The sequence below is a fragment of the Pseudophryne corroboree genome, assembly GCF_028390025.1.
Source record: "Pseudophryne corroboree isolate aPseCor3 chromosome 7 unlocalized genomic scaffold, aPseCor3.hap2 SUPER_7_unloc_7, whole genome shotgun sequence".
NCBI classification, from domain to species: Eukaryota; Metazoa; Chordata; class Amphibia; order Anura; family Myobatrachidae; genus Pseudophryne; species Pseudophryne corroboree.
Window position 1 is genome coordinate 537,670 of NW_026967616.1, and position 26,392 is coordinate 564,061.

General features: G+C 48.1%; 14 non-coding genes across 14 annotated transcripts; all 14 read right to left on the reverse strand.

The window, feature by feature from the left end:
• Window positions 1-208: 208 nt before the first annotated feature.
• Window positions 209-371, reverse strand: LOC134987115 (U1 spliceosomal RNA). The gene has a single exon (XR_010192842.1). It is a non-coding gene; the product is annotated as a U1 spliceosomal RNA (small nuclear RNA).
• A 152-nt stretch (window positions 372-523) lies between these two features.
• LOC134987135 (U1 spliceosomal RNA) lies at window positions 524-687 on the reverse strand. The gene has a single exon (XR_010192858.1). It is a non-coding gene; the product is annotated as a U1 spliceosomal RNA (small nuclear RNA).
• Window positions 688-8,910: 8,223 nt separating this feature from the next.
• LOC134987121 (U1 spliceosomal RNA) lies at window positions 8,911-9,073 on the reverse strand. The gene has a single exon (XR_010192846.1). It is a non-coding gene; the product is annotated as a U1 spliceosomal RNA (small nuclear RNA).
• A 152-nt stretch (window positions 9,074-9,225) lies between these two features.
• On the reverse strand, window positions 9,226-9,389 carry LOC134987157 (U1 spliceosomal RNA). The gene has a single exon (XR_010192880.1). It is a non-coding gene; the product is annotated as a U1 spliceosomal RNA (small nuclear RNA).
• A 671-nt stretch (window positions 9,390-10,060) lies between these two features.
• On the reverse strand, window positions 10,061-10,223 carry LOC134987118 (U1 spliceosomal RNA). The gene has a single exon (XR_010192844.1). It is a non-coding gene; the product is annotated as a U1 spliceosomal RNA (small nuclear RNA).
• Window positions 10,224-10,364: 141 nt separating this feature from the next.
• LOC134987156 (U1 spliceosomal RNA) lies at window positions 10,365-10,528 on the reverse strand. The gene has a single exon (XR_010192879.1). It is a non-coding gene; the product is annotated as a U1 spliceosomal RNA (small nuclear RNA).
• Window positions 10,529-11,199: 671 nt separating this feature from the next.
• LOC134987129 (U1 spliceosomal RNA) lies at window positions 11,200-11,362 on the reverse strand. Its single transcript, XR_010192853.1, has one exon. It is a non-coding gene; the product is annotated as a U1 spliceosomal RNA (small nuclear RNA).
• A 152-nt stretch (window positions 11,363-11,514) lies between these two features.
• LOC134987164 (U1 spliceosomal RNA) lies at window positions 11,515-11,678 on the reverse strand. The gene has a single exon (XR_010192888.1). It is a non-coding gene; the product is annotated as a U1 spliceosomal RNA (small nuclear RNA).
• A 670-nt stretch (window positions 11,679-12,348) lies between these two features.
• Window positions 12,349-12,511, reverse strand: LOC134987110 (U1 spliceosomal RNA). The gene has a single exon (XR_010192836.1). It is a non-coding gene; the product is annotated as a U1 spliceosomal RNA (small nuclear RNA).
• A 152-nt stretch (window positions 12,512-12,663) lies between these two features.
• On the reverse strand, window positions 12,664-12,827 carry LOC134987153 (U1 spliceosomal RNA). Its single transcript, XR_010192877.1, has one exon. It is a non-coding gene; the product is annotated as a U1 spliceosomal RNA (small nuclear RNA).
• Window positions 12,828-13,497: 670 nt separating this feature from the next.
• Window positions 13,498-13,660, reverse strand: LOC134987104 (U1 spliceosomal RNA). Its single transcript, XR_010192831.1, has one exon. It is a non-coding gene; the product is annotated as a U1 spliceosomal RNA (small nuclear RNA).
• A 152-nt stretch (window positions 13,661-13,812) lies between these two features.
• On the reverse strand, window positions 13,813-13,976 carry LOC134987093 (U1 spliceosomal RNA). The gene has a single exon (XR_010192820.1). It is a non-coding gene; the product is annotated as a U1 spliceosomal RNA (small nuclear RNA).
• Window positions 13,977-14,650: 674 nt separating this feature from the next.
• On the reverse strand, window positions 14,651-14,813 carry LOC134987100 (U1 spliceosomal RNA). Its single transcript, XR_010192827.1, has one exon. It is a non-coding gene; the product is annotated as a U1 spliceosomal RNA (small nuclear RNA).
• Window positions 14,814-14,965: 152 nt separating this feature from the next.
• Window positions 14,966-15,129, reverse strand: LOC134987138 (U1 spliceosomal RNA). Its single transcript, XR_010192861.1, has one exon. It is a non-coding gene; the product is annotated as a U1 spliceosomal RNA (small nuclear RNA).
• Window positions 15,130-26,392: the final 11,263 nt, after the last annotated feature.

The window sequence follows — 26,392 nt, forward strand, 5'->3', positions numbered from 1 at the left end:
GTAACAGCTCCAGAGCTGCTCTGTAAGGCAAGTAAAAGGGTGTGGGCCCTGCAGCACTACCTGTAGTTTGCATTGTGCGTTGGAAGGCACAAAGTAAGCAGACAGGAGAAGTCAGGATAGTGCGCAAGGGCATAGAAGGGAGCAACTCAAGAAAAGAGAAGTGGAAACAGACAGCAAACTAGGCTGGAGAGAGACCTGAGACAAAGAGATCTGAATTATACGAGAGCCGACCAGGGGAAACACAAATTATGCAGTCAAGTGTCCAACATTTGGGGAAACCGCAGGAGCAGCACACCCAGAGTGCAATGGGTGAGCCTTGCCCTGGGAGAAGCACCTTCATGATCATAGTATCTCACCTGGCAGGTAAGTAGGAGTTGGGCTAGAGCTGGGGAGGGTCGCTGCTCGGGCACCCCCCTGTCAAGTGAAGGAGATCCAACTGAGGCAGCACATGGAAACTCTCGAAAGAAGAACAAGGCTAGAGGAAGATCTGAGACAAATAAATCTGACTTTTACCAGAGCTGACCAGAGGAAAGCACAAACACAGTCCCCCACTACCACAAATAATGCAGTCGAGTTTCCCACATTTGGGGAAATCACAGGGGTCAGCATACCCAGAATGCAATGAATGAACCTCACCCTGGGAGAACAATCTTCATGACCATGGTATCTCCTATGCAAAATAAGTATGATTTGGGATAGGGCTGGGGAGGGCCGCTGCTCAGGCACATCTCTGTCAAGAATTTATAAAGTCTATACATATATATAACCAAATGTCAATATATATATATAGAACCCAGCGCTCCTATCAAAACTTATCTATTTCACCAATTTGTTGCTTATTTAATCTTTATACATCTATTAATTTTCACCATATATTATAAAATGCTGCTCCCATAGGTAGTACTGTTCTACCAATAATAAACCAAATTTTAAAGATAATCACACTTGTTATCAAGGGAGCGCAAAAAATAAAATATACAAGCTCTTTATTTTTAAAAAATATATATAGACAGAAGAAACCCACATTCAATAAAATACAATGGAGTCAACATATATAGGCACCACTATCCATATCTAAATGTAATCAGGATCTATTTCATATTGCCCTTGATGACAACGGAATGTTTATTAAAGGGTCCAAAAAATCCTACTGGATACAGCTGTTGTAATTTAATCGTTACTTTCCAATTGTAATTGATACATTAAATTCCTTCTTGTGGATGAACAGCAACAGTTGTAACCAACGCCTCTTTTCTCTAACGTCCTAAGTGGATGCTGGGGACTCCGTAAGGACCAAGGGGAATAGCGGCTCCGCAGGAGACTGGGCACATCTAAAGAAAGCTTTAGGACTATGTGGTGTGCACTGGCTCCTCCCCCTATGACCCTCCTCCAAGCCTCAGTTAGATTTCTGTGCCCGACGAGAAGGGTGCACACTAGGGGCTCTCCTGAGCTTCTTAGTGAAAGTTTTAGTTTAGGTTTGTTATTATCAGTGAGACCTGCTGGCAACAGGCTCACTGCATCGAGGGACTAAGGGGAGAAGAAGCGAACTCACCTGCGTGCAGAGTGGATTGGGCTTCTTGGCTACTGGACATTAGCTCCAGAGGGACGATCACAGGCCCAGCCTGGATGGGTCCCAGAGCCTCGCCGCCGGCCCCCTTACAGAGCCAGAAGAGCGAAGAGGTCCGAAAAAATCGGCGGCAGAAGACGTTCCTGTCTTCAATAAGGTAGCGCACAGCTGTGCGCCATTGCTCTCAGCACACTTCATACTCCGGTCACTGAGGGTGCAGGGCGCTGGGGGGGGCGCCCTGAGACGCAATAAAACATGATAAAAATACCTTACATGGCAAAAAATACATCACATATAGCTCCTGGGCTATATGGATGCATTTGACCCCTGCCAGAATATACAGAAAAACGGGAGATAAGGCCGCCGAAAAGGGGGCGAAGACTATCTCCTCAGCACACTGGCGCCATTTTCCCTCACAGCTCAGTTGGAGGGAAGCTCCCTGGCTCTTCCCTGCAGTCACTACACTACAGAAAGGGTTAAAAAAAGAGAGGGGGGCACTAATTAGGCGCAGTATTAAAACATACAGCAGCTATAAGGGGAAAAACACTTATATAAGGTTATCCCTGTATATATATATATAGCGCTCTGGTGTGTGCTGGCATACTCTCCCTCTGTCTCCCCAAAGGGCTAGTGGGGTCCTGTCCTCTATCAGAGCATTCCCTGTGTGTGTGCTGTGTGTCGGTACGTTTGTGTCGACATGTATGAGGAGAAAAATGATGTGGAGACGGAGCAGAGTGTCTGTAACAGTGATGTCACCACCTAGGGGGTCGACACCTGAGTGGATGTACTGTTGAAAATTACGTGACAGTGTCAGCTCTGTATAAAAAAACAAAACAAAAAAACAGTGGTTGACATGAGACAGCCGGCTACTCAGCTTGTGCCTGTCCAGACGTCTCATAGGCCGTCAGGGGCTCTAAAGCGCCCGTTACCTCAGATGGCAGATACAGACGCCGACACGGATACTGACTCCTGTGTCGACGGTGAAGAGACAACCGTGATTTCCAGTAGGGCCACACGTTACATGATTGAGACAATGGAAAATGTTTTATACATTTCTGATAATACGAGTACCACCAAAAAGGGGTATTATGTTCGGTGAGGGAAAAACTACCTGTAGTTTTCCTGAATCTGAGAAATAAAATGAGGTGTGTGATGATGCGTGGGTTTCCCCCCCGATAACAATTGATAATTTCTTAAAAAGTATTGGCTGTATACCCTTTCCCGCCAGAGGTTAGGGTGCGTTGGGAAACACCCCCTAGGGGGGATAAGGCGCTCACACGCTTGTAAGAACAAGGGCTCTACCCTCTCATGAGATGGCCGCCCTTAAGGATCCTGCTGATAGAAAGCAGGAGGGTATCCAAAAATGTATTCACACACATACTGGTGTTATACTGCGACCAGCAATCGCCTCAGCCTGGAGGTGCAGTGCTGGGTTGGCATGGTCGGATTCCCTGACTGGAAATATTGATATCCTAGATAAGGATAGTATATTATTGCCTATAGAGCATTTAAAAGATGCATTTCTATATATGCATGATGCACAGCGGAATATTTGCCGACTGGCATCAAGTATAAGTGCGTTGTCCAATTCTACCAGTAAAATGGTCAGGTGATGCGGATTCCAAACGGCATTTGGAAGTATTGCCTTTGAAAGGGGACATTTGGGGTCGGTCTTTTAGACCTGGTGGCCACGGCAACAACTGGGAAATCCACGTTTGTACCCCAGGTCGCCTCTCAAAATAAGACGCCGTATTATCAGGCGCAGTCCTTTGTTGGCAAGCGGACAAAAGGTTCCTCTTTTCTGCTCGTGACAGAGGGAGAGGAAAAAGGCTGAAGAGATTAGCCAGTTCCCAGGAACAGAAACCCTTTCCCGCCTCTGCCAAGCCCTCAGTATGACGCTAGGGCCTTACAAGCTCAGGCACGGTGGGGGCCCGTTCTCAATGAATTTCAGTGCGCAGTGGGCTCACTCGCAAGTAGACCCCAGGATCCTTCAGGTAATATCTCAAGGGTACATATTGGAATTCGAGACGTCTCCCCCTCGCCGTTTCCAAAAGTCGGCTTTACCGACATCTCCCTCTGACAGGGAGGCAGTTTTGGAAGCCATTCACAAGCTGTATTCCCAGCAGGTGATAATCAAGGTACCCCTCCTGCAACAGGGAACGGGGTATTATTCCACACTATTGTGGTACCGAAGCCAGACGGCTCGGTGAGACCGATTCTAAATCTAAAATCTAAAATCTTTGAACACTTACATACAGAGGTTCAAATTCAAGATTGAGTCACTCAGAGCAGTGATTGCGAACCTGGAAGAAGGGGACTTCATGATGTCTCGGGACATCAAGGATGCTTACCTTCATGTCAAAATTTACCCTTCTCACCAAGGGTACCTCAGGTTATGGTACAAAACTGTCACTATCAGTTCAGACGCTGCCGTAGGGATGGTCCACGGCACCCCGGGTCTTTACCAAGGTAATGGCCGAAATGATATCCCTTCGAAGGAAGGGAATTTTAGTTATCCCTTACTTGGACGATTCCCTGATAAGGGTAAGATCCAGGGAACAGTTGGAAGTCGGTGTAGCACTATCTCAGGTAGTGTTGCGGCAGCACGATTGGATTCTCAATATTCCAAAATCGCAGCTGGTTCCGACGACTTGTCTTCTGTTTCCTAGGGATGTTCCTGGACACAGTCCAGAAAAAAGGTGTTTCTCCCGGAAGAGAAAGCCAGGGAGTTATCCGAGCTAGTCAGGAACCTCCTAAAACCGAACCAAGTCTCAGTGCATCAATGCACAAGGGTTCTGGGTAAAAATGGTGGCTTCCTACGAAGCAATCCCATTCGTTAGATTCCACGCAAGAACTTTCCAGTGGAACCTACTGGACAAATGGTCCGGGTCGCATTTTCAGATGCATCAGCGGATAACCCTGTCACCAAGGACAAGGGTATCCATCCTGTGGTGGTTGCAGAGTGCTCATCTTCTAGAGGGCCGCAGATTCGGCATTCAGGACTGGGTCCTGGTGACCACGGATGCCAGCCTGCGAGGCTGGTGAGCAGTCACACAGGGAAGGAATATCCAGGGCTTAGGGTCAAGCCTGGATACATCACTTCACATAAATATCCTGAAGCTAAGGGCCATTTACAATGCTCTAAGCTTAGCAAGACCTCTGCTTCAAGGTCAGCCGGTGTTGATCCAGTCGGACAACATCATGGCAGTCACCCACGTAAATAGACAGGGTGGCACAAGAAGCAGGAGGGCAATGGCAGAAGCTGCAGGGATTCTTCGCTGGGCGGAAAATCATGTGATAGCACTGTCAACAGTATTCATTCCGGGAGTGGACAACTGGGAAGCAGACTTCCTCAGCACGACCTCCACCCGGGAGAGTGGGGACTTCACCCAGAAGTCGTCCACATGATTAAAAAACTCGACAGGTATTGCGCCAGGTCAAGAGACCCTCAGGCAATAGTTGTAGACGCTCTGGTAACACTGTGGGTGTACCAGTCAGTGTATGTGTTCCCTCCTCTGCCTCTCATACCCAAGGTACTGAGATTGATAAGATGGAGAGGAGAAAGCACTATATTCGTGGCTCCGGATTGGCCAAGAAGGACTTGGTAACCGGAACTTCAAGAGATGCTCACGGAGGATCCGTGGCCTCTACCTCTAAGAAGGGACCTGCTCCAGCAAGGACCCTGTCTGTTCCAAGACTTACCGCGGCTGCGTTTGACGGCATGCCGGTTGAACACCGGATCCTGAAGGAAAAAAGGCATTCCGGATGAAGTCATCCATATCCTGATCTAAAGCCAGGAAGGATGTAACCGCAAAAACATTATCACCGCAATTGGCGAAAATATGTTGCGTAGTGCGAGGCCAGTAAGGCCAGACGGAGGAAATTCAACTGGGTCGATTCCTACATTTCCTGCAAACAGGAGTGTCTATGGGCCTGAAATTGGGGTCCATTAAGGTTCAGATTTCGGCCCTGTCAATTTTCTTCCAAAAAAGAACTAGCTTCAGTCCCTGAAGTTTAGACGTTTGTAAAAGGGGTACTGCATATACAGCCTCCTTTTGTGCCTCCAGTGGCAATTTGGGATCTCAATGTAGTTTGGGTTCCAAAAGTCACATTGGTTTGAACCACTTAAATCTGTGGAGTTAAAATATCTCACATGGAAAGTGGTCATGCTGTTGGCCTTGGCCTGGGCCAGGCGCGTGTCAGAATTGGCGGCTTTATCCTGTAAAAGCCCTTATCTGATTTTCCATTCGGACAGGGCGGAATTGAGGACTCGTCCTCAGTTTCTCCCTAAGGTGGTTCCAGCGTTTTCACCTGAACCAACCTATTGTGGTGCCTGCGGCTACTAGGGACTTGGAGGAATCCAAGTTGCTGGATGTTGTCAGGGCCCTGAAAATATGTTTCCAGGACGGCTGGAGTCAGGAAATCTGACTCGCTGTTTATCCTGTATGCACCCAACAAGCTGGGTGCTCCTGCTTCTAAGCAGACTATTGCTCGTTGGATTTGTAGTACAATTCAGCTTTCACATTCTGTGGCAGGCCTGCCACAGCTAAAATCTGTAAAAGCCCGTTCCACAAGGAAAGTGGGCTCATCTTGGGCGGCTGCCCGAGGGGTCTCGGCTTTACAACTTTGCCGAGCAGCTACTTGGTCAGGGGCAAACACGTTTGCTAAATTCTACAAATTTGATACCCTGGCTGAGGAGGACCTGGAGTTCTCTCATTCGGTGCTGCAGAGTCATCCGCACTCTCCCGCCCGTTTGGGAGCTTTGGTATAATCCCCATGGTCCTTACGGAGTCCCCAGCATCCACTTAGGACGTTAGAGAAAATAAGAATTTACTTACCGATAATTCTATTTCTCATAATCCGTAGTGGATGCTGGGCGCCCATCCCAAGTGCGGATTGTCTGCAATACTTGTACATAGTTATTGTTACAAAAATCGGGTTATTATTGTTGGGAGCCATCTTTTCAGAGGCTCCTCTGTTATCATACTGTTAACTGGGTTCAGATCACAAGTTATACGGTGTGATTGGTGTGGCTGGTATGAGTCTTACCCGGGATTCAAAATCCTTCCTTATTGTGTACGCTCGTCCGGGCAAAGTATCCTAACTGAGGCTTGGAGGAGGGTCATAGGGGGAGGAGCCAGTGCACACCACATAGTCCTAAAGCTTTCTTTAGATGTGCCCAGTCTCCTGCGGAGCCGCTATTCCCCATGGTCCTTACGGAGTCCCCAGCATCCACTACGGACTATGAGAAATAGAATTATCGGTAAGTAAATTCTTATTATTTACTGCAGTTAAAGTTCATATGTAACTCACGTGAGTAATGAAAGAAAACAGGGGGAGAGCGCTGTGATGGTTGGTGAAACACAGCGGTATGCTACGACCCCCGTTAACCGTGGATGGATCTTATTGGCACTCGCGGTCGGGATATTTCTCCCTGCCGTGGGGTAGAGACCTCCTTTTGCTCGGTCTCAAATTGCTTTTTCCCCTTCACCGCTGTCTTTACATCAGACGTCCGCCGTGATGTAGCTCGTTCATGAACGGGCTTATATCTCAGCAATCAGAGTGTCCGGTAATCACCTTCCTTACGCGTTTCTCCGCTGTTATCCAAGAGCGGTTTCGTCAGAGGATACATCAGCAGCCTAGCAGGCTCTTTTTAAAATGCACCGGACCAATAGCATTACTAATTAGTTGATTGGATACATACATGTACTAATTGGATGCATACATGTAATGACTCACATATGGAACAACTTTCTAATTGCAATTGCACATATAAAGGCATTTCATAATATAAAAATAAGCAACATGGTGATTAAAAATAATAATAAAATAAGCAACAAGGTGGTTTAAAAAATAACAGAAAATATATAATCTATATACAGATTAACCTATAATCTTTCAATCAATACCTCATATCTATAATCACATATACATAATTCAGAGACTCAGCACTAAGGATCCCCATTTACTTATATAAAACCTTTTAGGGTAACATAAATCCATGCCACTACTAAAGCAGTTCTTGTGGCGCAGGGGAAACATCAAATGCACTCTATGCAGCTAGTCCCATGTTTGAATCCAACCCGCTCAGCTTAACATCCATATTATTTATTTACTTTTAATGGGATCATTCTATCAATTCATTTTTACCTTTAATTTTTGTTAATATTATTTCTATATTTCATTATTTTAACCCCTGGAATAACTACATTGCTGTTTAAACAACAAAAAGAATTGAAGAAAAAATAAATATTAAACAGACAATTTAAGGATTCGAAGATTTAAATATTTAAAGATTTTAAAATTTAAAACAGGGAGGGGGGGGAGGGAGGGGGGCCTTTTGGGAGAAGGAGGGGAAAAAAATAAAAATAAAAATATATATATATATATATAGAACCAAGAGAAAGTGTAAAAAGAGGATGGAGGAAGAAATCTGATGTTCATCATTACTAGTGGATTTTACTAAAGAACTTTAAAGGAACACATACAACAGGATTATACAGTTTCATCCTAAAAGGAAAGCTGTTTCCAAAATAGCTACTTCTAATAATTTTGTTTATTTATTAAACATACAATAAATGGATATTCAATAAATAATATATTAGGTAAATCAATAGATAAAATCTTCAGAGACTGCCAATGTTGTTCAGTTCGATGCTCTCATTCAGACCATCAGGTGTAAGGGTACCCAAAGAAAAAATCCAAAATGCCTCCCTTGTCAAGTAAAGGAGATTCAACTGAGGCAGCACAAGGGAACTCTCATCTGGGGACAACAACTGCAGGGAGAACACATATTTTCAGATGAACATGGGAGGGCAGAAGGCTGCCTAATACTGAAGCACCCCCAAACAACAAACCAAATGCAACAACTAGTACAAGCATTCCTGGGGGAAGGCCTGCAGCAGATGGATTTGCATATGGTGATGTCATCCAAGCAGTGGGTCAAAGTTGGCTTCAACCCTCGTCTGCATATGAAAAGAGAAAAGGGGCGTGCAGGGCATGGCGGCCTTTTGCGGCGCTTGGATGACCCCTAGTTCGCATTAAACACCTCCACCCTACTTCGGTGTGGGGCTCATGTTGGCTATGCCCCAGCCCCTGAAGCATTCAAGCTGATTACTTGCAGCAGCTGGGCACTGTTATAGCTCCAGAGCTGCCCTGTAAGGCAACTAAAAGGGTGTGGGCCCTGCAGCACTACCTGTAGTTCGCATTGTGCGTTGGAAGGCACAAAGTAAGCAGACGGGAGAAGTCAAGATAGTGCGCAAGGGCATAGAAGGGAGTGGCTCAAGAAAAGAGAAGTGTAAACAGACAGCAAACTAGGCTGGAGAAAGACATGAGACAAAGAGATCTGAATTATACGAGAGCCGACCAGGGAAAACACAAATTATGCAGTCAAGTTTCCCACATTTGGGGATATCGCAGGAGCAGCACACCCAGAGTGCAATTGGTGAGCCTTGCCCTGGGAGAAGCACCTTCATGATCATAGTATCTCACCTAGCAGGTAAGTAGGAGTTGGGCTAGAGCTGGGGAGGGTCGCTGCTCGGGCACCCCCCTGTCAAGTGAAGGAGATCCAACTGAGGCAGCACAAGGGAACTCTCGAAAGAAGAACAAGGCTAGAGGAAGATCTGAGACAAAGAAATCTGACTTTTACCAGAGCTGACCAGAGGAAAGCACAAACACAGTCCCCCACTACCACAAATAATGCTGTCAAGTTTACCACATTTGGGAAAATAACAGGGGTCAGCATACCCAGAATGCAATGAATGAACCTCACCCTGGGAGAACAATCTTCATGACCATGGTATCTCCTATGCAAAATAAGTATGATTTGGGATAGGGCTGGAGAGGGCCGCTGCTCAGGCACATCTCTGTCAAGTAAAGGAGATTCAACTGAGGCAGCACAAGGGAACTCTCATCTGGGGACAACAACTGCAGGAGGTACACATATTTTCAGATGAACATGGGAGGGCAGAAGGCTGCCTAATACTGAAGCACCCCCAAACAACAAACCAAATGCAACAACTAGTGCAAGCATTCCTGGGGGAAGGCCTGCAGCAGATGGATTTGCATATGGTGATGTCATCCAAACAGTGGGTCAAAGTTGGCTTCAACCCTCGTCTGCTTATGAAAAGATAAAATTGGCATGCAGGGCATGGCGGCCTTTTGCGGTGCTTGGATGACCCCTAGTTCGCATTAAACACCTCCACCCTCCTTCGGTGTGGGGTTCATGATGGCTATGCCCCAGCCCCTGAAGCATTCAAGCTGATTTCTTGCAGCAGCTGGGCACTGTAACAGCTCCAGAGCTGCTCTGTAAGGCAAGTAAAAGGGTGTGGGCCCTGCAGCACTACCTGTAGTTTGCATTGTGTGTTGGAAGGCACAAAGTAAGCAGACGGGAGAAGTCAGGATAGTGCGCAAGGGCATAGAAGGGAGCAACTCAAGAAAAGAGAAGTGGAAACAGACTGCAAATTAGGCTGGAGAGAGACCTGAGACAAAGAGATCTGAATTATACGAGAGCCGACCAGGTGAAACACAAATTATGCAGTCAAGTGTCCAACATTTGGGGAAACCGCAGGAGTAGCACACCCAGAGTGCAATGGGTGAGCCTTGCCCTGGGAGAAGCACCTTCATGATCATAGTATCTCACCTGGCAGGTAAGTAGGAGCTGGGGAGGGTCGCTGCTCGGGCACCCCCCTGTCAAGTGAAGGAGATCCAACTGAGGCAGCACAAGGGAACTCTCGAAAGAAGAACAAGGCTAGAGGAAGATCTGAGACAAAGAAATCTGACTTTTACCAGAGCTGACCAGAGGAAAGCACAAACACAGTCCCTCACTACCACAAATAATGCAGTCCAGTTTCCCACATTTGGGGAAATCACAGGGGTCAGCATACCCAGAATGCAATGAATGAACCTCACCCTGGGAAAACAATCTTCTTGACCATGGTATCTCCTATGCAAAATAAGTATGATTTGGGATAGAGCTGGGGAGGGCCGCTGCTCAGGCACATCTCTGTCAAGTAAAGGAGATTCAACTGAGGCAGCACAAGGGAACTCTCATCGGGGGACAACAACTGCAGGGAGAACACATATTTTCAGATGAACATGGGAGGGCAGAAGGCTGCCTAATACTGAAGCACCCCCAAACAACAAACCAAATGCAACAACTAGTGCAAGCATTCCTGGGGGAAGGCCTGCAGCAGATGGATTTGCATATGGTGATGTCATCCAAGCAGTGGGTCAAAGTTGGCTTCAACACTCATCTGCATATGAATAGAGAAGAGGGGCGTGCAGGGCATGGCGGCCTTTTGCGGCGCTTGGATGACCCCTAGTCCGCATTAAACACCTCCACCCTCCTTCGGTGTGGGGCTCATGTTGGCTATGCCCCAGCCCCTGAAGCATTCAAGCTGATTTCTTGCAGCAGCTGGGCACTGTAACAGCTCCAGAGCTGCTCTGTAAGGCAAGTAAAAGGGTGTGGGCCCTGCAGCACTACCTGTAGTTCGCATTGTGCGTTGGAAGGCACAAAGTAAGCAGACGGGAGAAGTCAGGATAGTGCGCAAGGGCATAGAAGGGAGCGGCTCAAGAAAAGAGAAGTGGAAACAGACAGCAAACTAGGTTGGAGAGAGACCTGAGACAAAGACATCTGAATTATACGAGAGCCGACCAGGGGAAACACAAATTATGCAGTCAAGTTTCCCACATTTGGGGAAATCATAGGGGCAGCACACCCAGAGTGCGATGGGTGAGCCTTGCCCTGGGAGAAGCACCTACATGATCATAGGATCTCACCTGGCAGGTAAGTAGGAGTTGGGCTAGAGCTGGGGAGGGTCGCTGCTCGGGCACCCCCCTGTCAAGTGAAGGAGATCCAACTGAGGCAGCACAAGGGAACTCTCGAAAGAAGAACAAGGCTAGAGGAAGATCTGAGACAAAGAAATCTGACTTTTACCAGAGCTGACCAGAGGAAAGCACAAACACAGCCCCCCACTACCACAAATAATGCAGTCGAGTTTCCAACATTTGGGGAAATCACAGCGGTCAGCATAACCAGAATGCAATGAATGAACCTCACCCTGGGAGAACAATCTTCATGACCATGGTATCTCCTATGCAAAATAAGTATGATTTGGGATAGGGCTGGGGAGGGCCGCTGCTCAGGCACATCTCTGTCAAGTAAAGGCGATTCAACTGAGGCAGCACAAGGGAACTCTCATCTTGGGACAACAACTGCAGGGAGAACACATATTTTCAGATGAACATGGGAGGGCAGAAGGCTGCCTAATACTGAAGCACCCCCAAACAACAAACCAAATGCAACAACTAGTGCAAGCATTCCTGGGGAAGGCCTGCAGCAGATGGATTTGCATATGGTGATGTCATCCAAGCAGTGGGTCAAAGTTGGCTTCAACCCTCATCTGCATATGAAAAGAAAAAAGGGATGTGCAGGGCATGGCGGCCTTTTGCGGCGCTTGGATGACCCCTAATTCGCATTAAACATCTCCACCCTCCTTCGGTGTGGGGCTCATGTTGGCTATGCCCCAGCCTCTGAAGCATTCAAGCTGATTTCTTGCAGCAGCTGGGCACTGTAACAGCTCCAGAGCTGCTCTGTAAAGCATGTAAAAGGGTGTGGGCCCTGCAGCACTACCTGTAGTTTGCATTGTGCGTTGGAAGGCACAAAGTAAGCAGACAGGAGAGGTCAGATTAGTGCACAAGGGCATAGAAGGGAGCGGCTCAAGAAAAGAGAAGTGGAAACAGACAGCAAACTAGGCTGGAGAGAGACCTGAGACAAAGAGATCTGAATTATACGAGAGCCGACCAGGGGAAACACAAATTATGCAGTCAAGTTTCCCACATTTGGGGAAATCACAGGGGCAGCACACCCAGAGTGCAATGGGTGAGCCTTGCCCTGGGAGAAGCACCTTCATGATCATAGTATCTCACCAGGCAGGTAAGTAGGAGTTGGGCTAGAGCTGGGGAGGGTCGCTGCTTGGGCACCCCCCTGTCAAGTAAAGGAGATCCAACTGAGGCAGCACAAGGGAACTCTCGAAAGAAGAACAAGGCTAGAGGAAGATCTGAGACAAAGAAATCTGACTTTTACCAGAGCTGACCAGAGGAAAGCACAAACACAGTCCCCCACTACCACAAATAATGCAGTCAAGTTTCCCACATTTGGGGAAATCACAGGGGTCAGCATACCCAGAATGCAATGAATGAACCTCAACCTGGGAGAACAATCTTCATGACCATGGTATCTCCTATGCAAAATAAGTATGATTTGGGATAGAGCTGGGGAGGGCCGCTGCTCAGGCACATCTCTGTCAAGTAAAGGAGATTCAACTGAGGCAGCACAAGGGAACTCTCATCTGGGGACAACAACTGCAGGGAGAACACATATTTTCAGATGAACATGGGAGGGCAGAAGGCTGCCTAATACTGAAGCACCCCCAAACAACAAACCAAATGCAACAACTAGTGCAAGCATTCCTGGGGGAAGGCCTGCAGCAGATGGATTTGCATATGGTGATGTCATCCAAGCAGTGGGTCAAAGTTGGCTTCAACCCTCGTCTGCATATGAAAAGAAAAAAGGGATGTGCAGGGCATGGCGGCCTTTTGCGGCGCTTGGATGACCCCTAATTCACATTAAACACCTCCACCCTCCTTCGGTGTGGGGCTCATGTTGGCTATGCCCCAGCCCTAGAAGCATTCAAGCTGATTTCTTGCAGCAGCTGGGCACTGTAACAGCTCCAGAGCTGCTCTGTAAAGCATGTAAAAGGGTGAGGGCCCTGCAGCACTACCTGTAGTTTGCATTGACGTTGGAAGGCACAAAGTAAGCAGACAGGAGAGGTCATAATAGTACGCAAGGGCATAGAAGGGAGCGGCTCAAGAAAAGAGAAGTGGAAACAGACAGCAAACTAGGCTGGAGAGAGACCTGAGACAAAGAGATCTGAATTATACGAGAGCCGACCAGGGGAAACACAAATTATGCAGTCAAGTTTCCCACATTTGGGGAAATCGCAAGAGCAGCACACCCAGAGTGCAATGGGTGAGCCTTGCCCTGGGAGAAGCACCTTCATGATCATAGTATCTCACCTGGCAGGTAAGTAGGAGTTGGGCTAGAGCTGGGTAGGGTCGCTGCTCGGGCACTTCCCTGTCAAGTGAAGGAGATCCAAGTGAATCAGCACAAGGGAACTCTCGAAAGAAGAACAAGGCTAGATGAAGATCTGAGACAAATAAATCTGACTTTTACCAGAGCTGACCAGAGAAAAGCACAAACACAGTCCCCCACTACCACAAATAATGAAGTCGAGTTTCCCACATTTGGGGAAATCACAGGGGTCAGAATACCCAGAATGCAATGAATGAACCTCACCCTGGGATAACAGTCTTCATTACCATGATATCTCCTATGCAAAATAAGTATGATTTGGGATAGGGCTGGGGAGGGCCGCTGCTCAGGCACATCTCTGTCAAGTAAAGGAGATTCAACTGAGGCAGCACAAGGGAACTCTCATCTGGGGACAACAACTGCAGGGAGAACACATATTTTCAGATGAACATGGGAGGGCAGAAGGCTGCCTAATACTGAAGCACCCCCAAACAACAAACCAAATGCAACAACTAGTACAAGCATTCCTGGGGGATGGTCTGCAGAAGACGGATTTGCATACAGTGATGTCATCCAAGCGTTGGGCCAAAGTTGGCTGGAACCCTCATCTGCATATGAAAAGAGAAAAGGGGTATGTAGGGAATGGCGGCCTTTTGCGGCGCTTGGATGACCCTTAGTTCGCATTAAACACCCCCACCCTCCTTCGGTGTGGGGCTCATGTTGGCAATGCCCCAGCCCCTGAAGCATTCAAGCTGATTTCTTGCAGCAGCTTGGCACTGTAACAGCTCCAGAGCTGCTCTGTAATGCAAGTAAAAGTTTGTGGGCCCTGCAGCACTACCTGTAGTTTGCATTGTGCATTGGAAGGCACAAAGTAAGCAGACAGGAGGAGAAGTCAGGATAGTGCACAAGGGTATAGAAGGGAGGGGCTCAAAAAAAAAGAAGTGGAAACAGACTGCAAACTAGGCTGGAGAGAGACCTGAGACAAAGAGATCTGAATTATATGAAAGCCGACCAGTGGAAACACAAATTATGCAGTCAAGTTTCCCACATTTGGGGAAATCACAGGGGCAGCACACCCAGAGTGCAATGGGTGAGCCTTGCCCTGGGAGAAGCACCTTCATGATCATAGTATCTCACCTGGCAGGTAAGTAGGAGTTGGGCTAGAGCTGGGGAGGGTCGCAGCTTGGGCACCCCCCTGTCAAGTAAAGGAGATCCAACTGAGGCAGCACAAGGGAACTCTCGAAAGAAGAACAAGGCTAGAGGAAGATCTGAGACAAAGAAATCTGACTTTTACCAGAGCTGACCAGAGGAAAGCACAAACACAGTCCCCCACTACCACAAATAATGCAGTCAAGTTTCCCACATTTGGGGAAATCACAGGGGTCAGCATACCCAGAATGCAATGAATGAACCTCACCCTGGGAGAACAATCTTCATGACCATGGTATCTCCTATGCAAAATAAGTATGATTTGGGATAGGGCTGGGGAGGGCCGCTGCTCAGGCACATCTCTGTCAAGTAAAGAAGATTCAACTGAGGCAGCACAAGGGAACTCTCATCTGGGGACAACAACTGCAGGGAGAACACATATTTTCAGATGAACATGGGAGGGCAGAAGGCTGCCTAATACTGAAGCACCCCCAAACAACAAACCAAATGCAACAACTAGTGCAAGCATTCCTGGGGGAAGGCCTGCAGCAGATGGATTTGCATATGGTGATGTCATCCAAGCAGTGGGTCAAATTTGGCTTCAACCCTCGTCTGCATATGAAAAGAGAAAAGGGGCGTGCAGGGCATGGCGGCCTTTTGCGGCGCTTGGATGACCCCTAGTTCGCATTAAACACCTCCACCCTCCTTCGGTGTGGGGCTCATGTTGGCTATGCCCCAGCCCCTGAAGCATTCAAGCTGATTTCTTGCAGAAGCTGGGCACTGTAACAGCTCCAGAGCTGCTCTGTATGGCAAGTAAAAGGGTGTGGGCCCTGCAGCACTACCTGTAGTTCGCATTGTGCGTTGGAAGGCACAAAGTAAGCAGATGGGAGAAGTCAGGATAGTGCGCAAGGGCATAGAAGGGAGCGGCTCAAGAAAAGAGAAGTGGAAACAGACAGCAAACTAGGCTGGAGAGCTCTTCTGTCTATATTTTGCAAACCTGCTCTTGTCCTCTCCAGCTGCTCCATGTAGATTTGACGTCTGGAAAGGTGCATAACCCACTGACAAGCAGGCACACTCCTGCATGAGTTTTCTCTCTCACTAGCTGGATGATACACAATCATTTGCATGTGCTCCACCTCCGACACACCACCCACCCAACCACCCAGTGACCAGAGCCACCCACAAGCCAACTGGCTCCGTGATTTAATTTGCACAGTGTAGTCATCCAGGCAGCATGTCCTTCTCAATGGAAGGATCTCTGGTTCCATGGAATCTTCCACATTGGAATGCTGCGGAATAAAAAGGATTTAAATATTCAGCTTGCTAGCATTCAATGTACCTGCGGCTTGGCTTTAGCACATGGGTCTTCATCCTGTGGCCCTCCAGCTGCTGTGAAACTACACATCCCAGCATGCCCTGCCACAGTTTTGCTATTAAGGTATGCTAAAACTGAGGCAGGGCATGCTGGGATGTGTAGTTCCACAGCAGCTGGAGGGTCGCAGGTTGAAGACCCATGTTCTAGCATGCCTGTTCTATGATGCATGTACCGTGATGTCACAATCAGCTTGGAATGGGGTGTCTAGCAGGCATTTGCTGACAGCCACTTGAGGGAGACACACATCAGGAGATCGGAGGTCTTCGATGCCTTTCCAGCAAATGCACACCACCTGCTGCTGGTCTGGACACAAAACAATGCCCACAATCGAAGTCCCAAAATGCCCAACTACAGGATTCATGTAAGTAGTGAATTTAGGAATGAATTTAGAAGTAGGAAATGAAGTTAGTTCACAAGTACATTCAAATTCAGATCTAAAGTCTAGGTAGGCCTCACGTCCTGGCAGCCCCCAGCACTTAAAAATGCCTTGATAAGAGGTAGAGAATTAAATGTAGATTAAAAGTAGACACAAAATAAGACTCCACAGAGCAGTTATCAGGTGTCTTTATCAATTGTTGCATTTAAAAAATCAAGCAATTAGGGAACACAATGTTGCAACAATGTAACCCTATTTGCAAAATAGTACTAAATAAGTTTGTCGATGTAAGACATTTGCAAAGGCGCATCCAAAACACGCTGGAAAATGCAACTGAATCTGTTTTTGGAGGCTAGAATAGGAAATGTGCATCGGTCCTACAAGTACTGAAAGCTCTTCTACCATCTCCCTTTTCTGAAAAGCCATTTAATATATGGTTCCCAGATAGGGGACATATCAGATATTGCCTTTCAAAAGCAGCAAATATCATACCACTTCTATTGCCATCAAAGATAAACATTGATTGTTTTCAGATATTGGATTGAAAAAGCAGTCTTTATTGACATAAAGAAGAAAAAAACATACATAAACATTACACACATAAGTACTGTGTTGCAGCACAGATAAAACACAATACAAATGCTGTCGGTATAGTACAGTTCAAGAACTACAGCACAGGCCAGCCTACACTATAAATCATGAACTGCACTATACATTTAAACAATACAATAATACAACAGTTAATAAGGCTATGGGTGTGGAGTGTAAGAGGGTGAGGGAATCACAAGCCCGAAGCTTTATTGAAAGACCGACACATATAAAGGGAGGATTAATAAATACAAAGATATCCTTTACTATAGAATGTAGTCCAATCCGGTCTTTCAACTCTTCCACAACTTAAAAACGGATAGTGTTCCCAAGCCTTCCATCCTGGAATATCTTCAGTCTCTCGCCAATGAAGAAAACAATCCCTCCTGCAGACTCTTCAACCACGATACAAGATCACAGCCAAAAGGGCGAGAAGCAACTACACTTGCGTTTAACCAAAATAGCTAAAACTTAGTGGAGGAAAGTGCAGTGCACCAAAACATAAGCTGACACAATCATGGAGAATGCGCCAGCATATATGCTCTTCTATCTATATTTTGCAAACCTGCTCTTGTCCCCTCCAGCTGCTCCATGTAGATTTGACGTCTGGCAAGGTGCATAACCCACTGACAAGCAGGCACACTCCTGCATGAGTTTTCACTCTCACTAGCTGGATGATACACATTCATTTGCATGTGCTCCACCTCCGACACACCGCCCACCCAACCACCCAGTCACCAGAGCCACCCACAAGCCAACTGGCTCCGTGACTTAATTTGCACAGTGCAGTCATCCAGGCAGCATGTCCTTCTCAATGGAATAATCTCTGGTTCCATGGAATCTTCCGCATTGGAATGCTGCGGAACAAAAAGGATTTAAACATTCAGCTTGCTAGCATTCAATGTACCTGCGGCTTGGCTCTAGCACATGGGTCTTCATCCTGTGGCCCTCCAGCTGCTGTGAAACTACACATCCCAGCATGCCCTGCCACAGTTTTGCTATTAAGGTATGCTAAAACTGAGGCAGGGCATGCTGGGATGTGTAGTTCCACAGCAGCTGGAGGGTCGCAGGTTGAAGACCCATGTTCTAGCATGCCTGTTCTATGATGCATGTTCCGTGAAGTCACAATCAGCTTGGAATGGGGTATCTAGCAGGCATTTGCTGACAGCCACTTGAAGTAGACACACATCAGGAGATGCAGCATATCGGAGGTCTTCGATGCCTTTCCAGCAAATGCACACCACCTGCTGCTGGTCTGGACACAAAACAATGCCCACAATCGAAGTCCCAAAATGCCCAACTACAGGATTCATGTAAGTAGTGAATTTAGGAATGAATTTAGAAGTAGGAAATTAAGTTAGTTCACAAGTACATTCAAATTCAGATCTAAAGTCTAGGTAGGCCTCACGTCCTGGCAGCCCCCAGCATTTAAAAATGCCTTGATTAGAGGTAGGGAATTAAATGAAGATAAGAAGTAGACGCAAAATAAGACTCCACAGAGCAGTTATCAGGTGTCTTTATCAATTGTTGCATTTAAAAAATCAAGCAATTAGGGAACACAATGTTGCAACAATGTAACCCTATTTGCAAAATAGTACTAAATAAGTTTGTCGATGTAAGACATTTGCAAAGGCGCATTTAAAACACACTGGAAAATGCAACTGAATCTGTTTTTGGAGGCTAGAATAGGAAATGTGCATCGGTCCAACAAGTACTGAAAGCTCTTCTACCATCTTCCTTTTCTGAAAAGCCATTTAATATATGGTTCCCAGATAGGGGACATATCAGATATTGCCTTTCAAAAGCAGCAAATATCATACCACTTCTATTGCCATCAAAGATAAACATTGATTGTTTTCAGATATTGGATTGAAAAAGCAGTCTTTATTGACATAAAGAAGCAAAAAAACATACATAAACATTACACACATAAGTACTGTGTTGCAGCACAGCCAAAACACAATACAAATGCTGTCGGTATAGTACAGTTCAAGAACTACAGCACAGGCCAGCCTACACCAGTGTTGCCAACTCTGAAATGGAAAACAAGCAACCGATGACTGAAAAATAAGCCCAAAACAAGCCCAAACCAATCCTAAAAAGCCCCAAAAAAAGCCCAACTCAAGGTTGTTGTTTTTATATATATATATATATATATATATTTATTCCATAGACAAAAAACCTTACGGTTTCACATGTCCCATTAAGGCTTCTTAGACATGATCGAAATTTCAGAAACCTGTTGTAACTCTTCCACTCAAACTCCAAAAAGCAATGAAATTCCGATCATTAAGGCTGACGCCTTAATGGACGTGTTCCTTGCGCAATACAGATATGGTATGCCATCACAGCCTGTGGGTAAGTGCAGATTCAGCACTCTCACAGAGTGAGATTGCTGTCACTCACACAATGGTGGAGCTGCTAATTCACAGATTTGTGTGCTCATTGGAATACACACATGCAGTCTATGCAACTGAAGGTCTGAGCAGTTTTGTGGTGCTCCCATCCCACACAGTGCCCACAACCATCCCATTCGGTCACCACAACAATCCCACCTTGTTACAACATCCTTCTAACTCCATACATCCATCTCACTTAGTATACACATTTAGCTCCCTCAAACATCTTGGTTAATTGCTAAAACTATAATACCCTATCTACGGTCTATGCATCTACACTTACTTCCCCTATACACCCCCATGCTGCCCTGTCTTCCCCAATCCCTACTGCTGTGTTCTCCCATCTGTGCTAGTCTGTACTAACTTATCTGTACCATCTGTCTTTCCCCACCTGTGCCTTGTCTGTACCACCGTTTCCTTCTCTCTGTGCTGCTCAGTGTTTCCTTCTTCAACGTCACTCTGCCTCCTTCAGTACATGGCACACTATCTTCTCTCCCATCTGCATCAGTTTTCTACCCATCCATGCCAGTGTTTTCAACCCATCTGCACCGCTCTGTCTCCCTTCCCATACTTGCTGCTTAATCTACCCCCTATCCACACCACTCTTACCCCATTCATGTAGCTGACATCCTGAAGGTAAATTTCGTGGATCCTGCGCTCTTGGCAGGGGATAACCGCTACAGCCCACCCCCCAGTGGTCCGGAAACGCCTCCGTTGTGCAGACCATGCCCTGCCAATGGCATTCTAACGCTGTTTGCACGCCCCCCTCCTTCCCCGCAACCATCTCTGCCTATCAATCAGGCAGGGTGATCGCAGCCATTGAAATGCTGATAGCACCTCACTGGGCTCCTGGGGTACGCACGCGCAGTGCGGCCATTGCACGTGCGCACCTCACAAACTAATTCAGACTGCGATTGCTGCTGCTGCGGTCTGAATTACCCCCTGTGTTTCTTTGTCCCCCCCATCAGTGCTGCTTAGTGTTCCCTCTATCCACACACTTCTGTTCCCCCATCCACACCGCTCTCCTCCCTCCAATCAACAACACTCTTACCTCATCTGAGCAGCTTTGTCTTCCGCTCAGACTTTCAGTTGCATAGACTGCATGTGTGTATTCCAATGAGCACACAAATCTGTGAATTAGCAGCTCCACCATTGTGTGAGTGACAGCAATCTCACTCTGTGAGAGTGCTGAATCTGCACTTACCCACAGGCTGTGATGGCATACCATATCTGTATTGCGCAAGGAACACGTCCATTAAGGCGTCAGCCTTAATGATCGGAATTTCATTGCTTTTTGGAGTTTGAGTGGAAGAGTTACAACAGGTTTCTGAAATTTCGATCATGTCTAAGAAGCCTTAATGGGACATGTGAAACCGTAAGGTTTTTTGTCTATGGAATTTCATCGCTTTTTTTAAATTTATTTTTTTTATTCAGAAATGTAAAATTTCACTGTAAGAATAAACATTTGATTATTTAAATGTTTAATGAAAATGTTCGTATAACATCACTGTTCTGTGCAAAATTATTTTATTAACCAAACCGAATTGTTTAAGGTCCATACACACTTAACGATTTAATGAGCAACGTCGCTCATTTTCCCCCTCCTTGAGCGACGTCGCTCGTTTTATCGTTAAGTGTGTATGCCGCCAGCGACGAACGATGCGCGGCCCCGCGGGTCGGCAACAATCGTCGCTGTCGGTAGGTCATGCATGAAGGATGTGGACTGTCGTCCACGACCTTCATGCAGGGCTGGCGGGGGCGTGACGTCACTGAGCGATATGAGCGGTCATATCGCTCAGTGTGTACAGTCGGCCGCCGGCCGGCCCGGGAGGGGGAAACATTAGACGATGTCGCTCACAGAGCGACATCGTTTAATGTGTATTGGCCTTGAGACTTTAGTCAAAATATTTTGCTGCCTTTGCAGCTGATGCAGGGAGGGGGTAGGCGGCAGCAGCCTGTGACTGAGGCTGGAGGTAAGCGTGAAATGCATTGCTTGTACGTGTGAGTGTGTGGTGTCAGGTGCTGCGCGTGTATGTGTGTGTGTGTCAGGTGCTGCCTGTGTATCAGCTCCTGTGTGTGTGTGTGTGTTTGTCTGATGGTGCGTGTGTATGCGTCAGCTGCCGCACGTGTGTGTGTCAGGTGTTGCGGGTGCATATGTGTGTGAGTATCAGGTGCTCCGCGTGTGTACAAGTGTATGTCTGGTGCTGTGCATGAATACGTATGTCTGTGTCAGGTGCTGCGCGTGTACATGAGTGTGCGTCAGGTGCTGCACGTGTACATGAGTGTGCATTAGGTGCTGCGCGTGTACATGAGTGTGCGTCGGGTGCTGCATGTGTACATGAGTGTGCATTAGGTGCTGCGCGTGTACACGAGTGTGCGTCAGTTGCTGCGTGTGTACATGAGTGTGCGTCAGGTGCTGCACGTGTACATGTGTGTGCGTCAGGTGCTACACGTGTCTATGTGTGTGAGTAAGGTGCTGCATGTGTATGTGTGTGTCTGATGGTGTGCGTGTATATGTATGTGTCAGGTGCTGCGTGTATATGCATGTGTCAGGTGCTGCATGTTTATTTTATTGTGTCTGATGCTACGTGTGTCAGGTGCCGCACGTGTATATGTGTGTGTGTCAGGTGTTGCGCGTGTATGTGTGGGTCAGGTGCTGCATGTTTATTTTATTGTGTCTGATGCTACGTGTGTGTGTGTCAGGTGCCGCACGTGTATGTGTGTGTGTGTGTGTGTCAGGTGTTGCGCGTGTATGTGTATGTCAAGTGCCGTTCCCCTTCTTCCCATCCCAGCTCTCTCTGTAGAATACAGCTCTGCACCCAGAGAGAGGGAAAGACCAGGGGGCTGATCACTGCACTGCTCACTTTTTGGTCATGAGTTCGGCCTCCTGTTTCTTCCAGTGCTGTGTTCCTGCAGCCCAGCCCTCCCTGTTGATCCAGAGAATCAGCCCTTCCTTCCCCTGCCAGAGAGAGAGAGCCCGAGGCAGAGACACTCTTCCCGTAGCTGGCTTACCCCCAGTACTTCAGCACTGGTCATGCGGCAGTCAACAAAGGAGACCAGCAGGGGGTTCTGGCAGCATCAGCTGTGGCCGCAGCTGGATCGGGGAGGCCTGTAGTGTCTGAGGTGGGCAGCACTTCCTCCGCCGCTGTCACCTTCCCCTGCCGGAGAGAAAGCCAGAGACATACCCTTCCCGCAGCTGGGCTACCCCTAGTACCTCAGCGCTGGCCAGGCGGAAGTCTATGGAGGGGACCGGCAGGGGTTTCAGGCCGCAGCAGCAGCGGCCGCAGCCAGATCAGGGAGGCCTGCAGGGTCAGAGCTGGGCAGCACTTCCACCAACACTGTCACCTCTGTGCTGGGCATGTACACCAGTCCGTACGGACGGAGGTGTCCACAACAGGCAGCAGTATAATGAGTCAGACAAACTCATTCACGCTGCCCACTGCTGCGCCGCATGCCCTCGATGGAGGAAGCCTAGATGCGGTCCCCAGCGGCAGCGAGGGAGAAGGGTGATCACATCACCCTTCAACCCGGCACCTCACAATCAGCTGGGGATCTGCAGTAGCTTCATCTCTCTCTTCCTCTCCCTCTCTGACAGCACAGCAGCCCCTCTGGGTCCCATGTAGCTCTGCCCCCCTGCTCACAGTTCACTCGGCCTCTCCTGATTAAAAAGAAAATAAGAGCTTGAGCTGCTGCTCAGATGCGAGGAGGGGACGGGCGGTAGGTCCTCTGTGAGTACACTACACAGTCAAAATTAACTCTGACTCCTCACAACAGTGTGGACTGCGGGCGACGTCAGACGCCAATTTGGGGGTACTTGCCGCACTACCTGCCCATCAAGCCCAACGTGGTGCCATGGTGCCAGCCCCGCCCACTATATGGATTCCATTTTGTATTAGGAACCCTATAACAGCATTCCGACATCCCTCCCTATGACGCTGCCATCCATACACTGCCGCTCTCATACATCCGTACACCGCCACTCTCATACATCCGCACACTGCCGCTCTCACACTACTGTACACTGCTGCTCTCATACATCCATACACTGCCGCTCTCATACATCCGTACAACCCCGCTCTCATACATCCGCACACTGCCGCTCTCACACTACTGTACACTGCTGCTCTCATACATCCATACACTGCCGCTCTCATACATCCGTACAACCCCGCTCTCATACATCCGCACACTGCCGCACTCTTACAGCCGCACACCATCGCACTCTTACAGCCGCACACCATCGCACTCTTACAGCCGCACACCGACGCAGTTATACAGCCGTACATTGCCGCTCTCATACATCCGCACACTGCCGCTCTCATACATCCGCACACTGCCGCTCACATCTATACAAACATAGCCTCCATACATCTACACATCCAATCCCCGCGCAAGGGAACACTGAAATCACTATCACTTTTGCCCGGGGTGTGACCACAGCCAGCCACTACTCCGGCCACCTTCTTGTGACACCAAAATGCATCTCACCTATCATCAGGGTGGTGCTGCTGCTGGGGGTGGGTTGCTGCCTCAGTCTCCTGGTTGGTGCTGCGATTGGAGGGGGTACTGCTTCCCTGTGCTGCCACTGTCTCCCGGATCATCGTGCCGCTGGCTGAATTGCAGCTTGACGCTACTGCTGCCGGGAGTAACAGCTTCCTGGCTGTTGTTGCTGGTGGCTGCCTACTGCTCATTGCCGCCGGAACACTGACCGGCTCGGCAGTGATGCTGGCGGAGGAGTAGTGGCGGTGGGGTGGGGGGGGTGCCTGTTCCCTTCCCTCGAGCATGCCGCAGTGTAAAAAAAAAAATAATAAATAGAGAGCATACCAGGGTGAGAGTCTGTATGGATCACAGTGATTACACGGGGCACAGCATAAGGACACCTTGCTGTGAGGGGCTCTGCCCACACAGATTGCTGCACCCTCTCTGATGTCAGCCGCTGCCCTCTCGTTCTCTGGGCGGCCAGTTCCAGTGTGAGGTAGGAGAGGAAGAGAACACACAGGAGAGCAGCCCTGATATATAACAGAGGTGGAAGTTCTATAGGCAGCAGAGACGGAGACCAGCCAGCCAGTCTCCCAGTGCCCTGATCACTACACGCCGCCAGCACAGCATTACAGGAGGGTCCTATAGTGCTGCCCTGAGCTAACAGGTGTGTGTACCAAGTGTACCCCGTACAGTGTGCTGCGCCCTGGTGTCTCTGAGAAGGGTGAGGTCACCGTGCCGCTTTAGTATATGGCTTTTCCTTAGTACTGTACGTTACAGCCCTGCACTAGTAGTGGCAACTCTGCCCTATGTGAACCTGTGAGGTTATTTTCCTATTTACAGAATAACCGGGGAGAAGGCGGCCATATTGCGGCTCTCAAGTGAAGGCACTCTAGTACACCCCCTGCTGGCGGCCACTGTGCAGGCGCAACAAATTGAAATGCCCGATCTCTATAATGGGGCATATTTCTCTTAATTAAAAAAAACCTGTAACTTTCTGAAAAACCACAACCCCAAAAGGCACTTCACTGGGACATGCTCTATCTAATAAAACAAACCCCAAGTCATATATACATATATATATATATATATATATATATATACACACACACACACACACACACACACACACACACACACACACTCATGTATATACATGTATACACAAATACACGTATGTACATGTTTATGTATGTATAATACACTGATAAAGTACATTATATTTATGAATTAATTGCTTCCCGATTCTGCAGCAGCATCATCAGCACCACCAGTGTTACTCACAGTCACTTCACACTGACTGCTGCACAACACATCATTTAATTTCCGGGCCGCCCGCCACCTGGTGAAGAGACATGGGAGATGAAGGACCAGCAGTGCCACGTTGAGCGGAAGTATTGTGAATTAGTTACCCACACACTCCTTGTGACACCTGTTCCCCGTCTGCCCTCCCACCCGCCGCCTGCCGTCCGGAACCCGCACTGACAATTAAGTCTCAGCAGAATGTGTCTGCCGGCGGCTCCCAGTCCCCAGTGGTGTGGCGGCCGCGGCACACTAGGACTGAGAGACCGCAGCCGGAGGAAAGCACAGGTGGGCGGGAGGAGAGCATGAGCGGACATCACCACGTCACATTGCAAGGTGACGCCAGTCCCCCCAGTGAGGCCGCCGACGAATGCACTCAGCATAGTATTAGCAGCAGGCAGAGGGGGGGCGGGCGTAGCGGTGGTGAGAGGTACGGAAATGAGCTGCAGGCTAGGCTCCACCGATCACACACCGATCACTGTGCTACAGCAAGCGTGGCGTGCAGCGGTGCTGGACATTAGGGAGTGCCTGTGCGCACCAGGCACCCCCTGTACGCACGCCTATGCGCTACCACCCCCGATATGCCACACTACATCACTATGCTATAGCCCTCCCATATGCTGCACTTCATAATTACACTATACCCCCCATACAACATACTACATCACCACACTACACTACTCACAATAAAATTAAAACATCCCAGTTCCTCATTCTTAATGAGCTCACGTGAGTTCTCTCCCCAAAGGAGCTCCAGACCAAGTAACAATGAAGACACCAGCAGCGTGTAGGGGGCAGGCCTGGTCCACTTGTCAGGAGAGAGCAGTCACTGGAGGGTAAGAAGGGGGCGGGGCCTAGTCCTACAGACGGGAGAGAGCACAGACAGGAGAGAGCAAGGTACAGGGGTAGAAGGGGACGGCTGATGTGAAGAAGGGGGCGGGGCCTATTCTTACAGGCTTTCAAAATTCGACTTTTTAAAATTCGACATTTGACAAATTCGACTTTTCTGCAATGGTACAAATGCAGCAATTCGACAAAAGTATATTCAATTGAAGTTTGTAAA